This window comes from Capsicum annuum, chromosome 4 (genome assembly GCF_002878395.1).
Source record: "Capsicum annuum cultivar UCD-10X-F1 chromosome 4, UCD10Xv1.1, whole genome shotgun sequence".
Classification (NCBI taxonomy): domain Eukaryota; kingdom Viridiplantae; phylum Streptophyta; class Magnoliopsida; order Solanales; family Solanaceae; genus Capsicum; species Capsicum annuum.
The window spans coordinates 35,646,479-35,650,457 of record NC_061114.1 but is presented as its reverse complement, the minus strand read 5'-3'; the positions used below and the strand labels follow the sequence as shown (position 1 = coordinate 35,650,457).

The 3,979-nt window shown below is 31.9% G+C and overlaps 1 long non-coding RNA gene across 1 annotated transcript; it reads right to left on the bottom strand.

Annotated features, from left to right (window-relative positions):
- Positions 1 to 1,123: 1,123 nt before the first annotated feature.
- LOC124897863 lies at positions 1,124 to 3,697 on the bottom strand. Its single transcript, XR_007054809.1, has 2 exons — positions 3,254 to 3,697; positions 1,124 to 1,365 (listed from the first exon to the last, which is right to left on the bottom strand). It is a non-coding gene; the product is annotated as an uncharacterized LOC124897863 (long non-coding RNA).
- Between the last annotated feature and the right edge of the window lie 282 nt (positions 3,698 to 3,979).

Below are 3,979 nucleotides of genomic sequence, written 5' to 3'. Positions count from 1 at the left end.
CAAACATTTCAGTACAATTTAAATTAGTTTAGATTATTAAAAGTGTAATATATTTGTTATGAAATAACAACTTTAGAATTAATGACAATGTATAATATTATATTCAAATTGTATTATAACGATGTTTATATTTAATATATTTTTAATACAACTCTTAAAAGCTTCACCTCTTCTTCTCCCTGGAATCACCACCACCAGACTACTATTAGACCCACATACCAGATCGAAATTAGCTACCAAAAAAATATAAATTCACCACCTCAAGCCTCCGAAATCCAGCAAATAATTAAAAAAACCACAACTAATTTAAATGGACAAAAAAACTCATCAAATAATATGAACTTAGAAAAGATACAACAATATTAATTTTTCACATTATTAAATTCAATGTTCCACTTAAATCAAATTGATTTGTGTTGTCAACTTGATCTTAGAACATTACTTATAGAGGGATTCACCAATTGCTTTGATTGATCGCCTTATTAATATTAGTCAGTTCTCAAATTAGATTAAAAAAATTGCAAGAAAGTGAACTATAGCATCATAGTGAGTCAAAAATCATTCAAAATACCAACTGAATATTCATTTTCACTCCATTAATTATAAACCCCATTCCCATAATTGCAGAAAATTGAACTATCATCATAATCAACAAAAAGAAGATTGATAAAAATGAATGAAAATTCATGTTGTTTTTCTAAAATGAGCTTAATGGAGCTTGGATCACATTGTTCGCCAGAGACAAGCTTGTGAGTTGTTGTGGATCTCCGATGGTCCTAGATGTTTGTTTGTTGCTTACTGGGTTGTTATTTGCTGGTGGTTGCCATAAAATATTGATGGTTGGAGCTGGCGGTGGGCCGTGGTGGTGTTTTTGGTGGTGAAATTTCATCAACAAATGAGGTAAAGGGGAGTTTAGTTGATGGAAGATCCTCTATTGCACCATCAGAGAAATAGTGAAAAGACTTCTATTATGATCCAAAAATGAGATTATGATGACACTTGTTGCGGCCCAACCTTGACAAGTAAGTTCATTCCCAAAAGTCAAAAGAAAATCTCAAAATAATAAGAAATAAAGCAAGATAAGACTTCTATGTTGAAGTCGGGCCAACACAAAACATAAATAAAGTAGAACTTTGAAGAAGTAATATAAAACCCCAAAATCTGATGTCACAAATATAAGAGCATCTAATACATGAAAAAATTTGAAAATAAATAGTTTGTCTCTATAAATGAGATAAATACACAAATAAATATATAATGAGGTCCTAAAATGTAACTTTGAACTTTAGAGCGCTCCAGTACCACTAAAATTCACCAAATCAGCAGTATGAACGCAGCCTCAGTGTATCATACTTAAGCTAGGATCTGCACTAAAAGAAAATAGTTGGAGTGAGTACAATACACTTATACTCAGTAGTTATCATAGGTCGACAAAGCAAAGCAAAAAATAATATAAGTAAAGAAAACTATGAGAACAGCACCTGCAAATAGGAAAGTTCCCAAATGGTAGGTCATACAGTCTCCACTAATAGTTCTAATACAAGTACTAAAATAAAGTTACACCAATATACACAAAAACATATGGTACATACACATAAGTCAAGGAAAGCTAAAAGAATCACGAAAGATGCATATGAAATACATGCACTGATGGTGGGATGAATAGTAAAAGTCATCACATGAATTTTTGTATACATGTATCAAGCTTGCAGCTCCAAAGATAGGACCCATGGGGGTTCACAACCCATGTACTATAACTCATATCTCAAATCTTAACTAACCTCCCCGACTCATGTTCATATAAAAATGTCTCATTTTCTTTCAGAAATGGTTTTCCTCAATGGTATTGATATCGTATGAATATATATGTATGGAGTAAGGATGTAATGCTCATAATCAAATCAGTATGAATGTATCCAACACGTTTACCACGTATATAAGTAAGACTCGAAATCACCTATATGTGTCCATAAGTCATGATTATTTAATCTAATTAGGCACTATTCGAATAAATCTCATGATCCAAAAATGGGTCATTATGACGCTTACTGTGGCTCAGCCATGATAAGTAATCCAATCACTACACATTTATCTCTGGTACAAAAAATAAATACAAAGAAGGAAAGTTGGGATCCGAATTAGGCCCAAGCCTTGGAGAGAATCAGTACCTTCAGGTTTGGAATGTCTAGATGAAATCAACCACCATAAAAGGTGCTCGTACTAGGATATGCAATAAAATAGCGTAGTAAAAGTGAATATGATCCACTCTTACTCAGTAGGTATCATAGACCAACTGAGCAAAACTAAAAATAAGACAAGTAAAACATACTATGAGCACATCACTTGCAAGAAAAAAAGTCTTAAATAATCGCTCACACCGTCTCTACTAAAAGTTATAATATATATACACAAAATAGAAATTTCACTAATATATATAAAAATACACTGAAACTAAGAAAAAAATAAGGAAATTGGGAAAAAACAAAATGCGTGTAAAAATACGATATGGATGGGATGAATAATGAAAGCTATTGCATGACTTTCTGTATAGACCCACCGAGCTTCCATCTCCCATGTAGAACACATGAGGAGTTCATGACCCATATACTATATTTAATATATCAATCTCAACTCACCTCTCCGCATCGTGTTCATAGAGAGGGTTTTAACAAAAATGTCTTATTTTTTTTCAAAATAGTGTTTCCCAATGTTACCAATGTCTCATGAATGTATATGCATGAGATAAGGATGCAATTCCCACAATTAACTCAATATGAAGATATCCAATCAATCCAATATGTATAAATATATAAGTGAGCTCAAAAATCAAGTCAATATGTCCACAATTCATGATCATTAGCAACAATCAGAAACCATAAAAATAAATATACATGCATGACATCATTAATGTTATATCTACCACTAACTTGGGTATTTTTATCATGATAAGGGGAAAAAATGCTCAAATAAGGACTATATTAGAAAAATAAGCCCCTGCACGAGCATCATATCTAGTATAAAGAAATTCTAATGCATAGATAAGGCCAATGATGTTAAATTTATCCCCTACAGAAGTAAAACATAATATTAGAATAAACCAACCATAATAGAATATAAGATCCCACATGGGCACACAACATTAAATATAGTCTCAAACTATAAAAAAAATAAGTTATTTACCCCAACCAATAGCATGCGTTACTTATTTTTTAACTATGAAACTCAATCTAAAAGAAGTTAAGCCATAACATACCTCAAACTGATGAAATCCTGGTCTTAAGTGATTCAACTCGAAGCCTTTTCATTACGAACGACCTTAGAATCAACTACAACTTAAAATATAGCATCTACCTATTCAAAGAAAGATAATGATACCCTTATCGATCGTATTTGGGTCAGATCCACAGTGATTCAAAAAATGAGTTTGAAATTAAAAGGGGTAAAACTAGAATTTTATTTTAAAGAAGTATATTCTCCATGGTTATATGAATCTAAAGGAGAAAATTCATGTGAAAATGGGTTAAAAATGAGGTCCATATCAAAGAAAATTTCTTTTTTAACTTTATCTATAAAAACCCCAAATTTCCATCTTAAAATCATGATTTAAAGTTATTTTAGATGATATAATTGATGAAAATGGTGATACGATTTTGTTGCTTACCCAACATCTAATGGTGAGGAAATTCTCAAGAATCTCCCGAACCCAAAGCTAAAATGAAAAAAAAATATCAAAATAGAATTTTATATACGGCCATCTCTTGCCTCTTGAGCGGTCAAATAACTGCTAAAGTGGTCATTGCTTAAGTGATGGGTGACCGCTAAAATAGTTTGGGTTATGTGGCTAGGCTGCCAAGTGGTCCATTTTGCTAAATTGATTATGTACCTAATTTAGTTGTAGGAAACAAGTCAACTAAGACTACTAAAGTATAGCTTTTCCACTTAAGCGTCCACCGCTAAAGCCACTACAACAACAACTTTT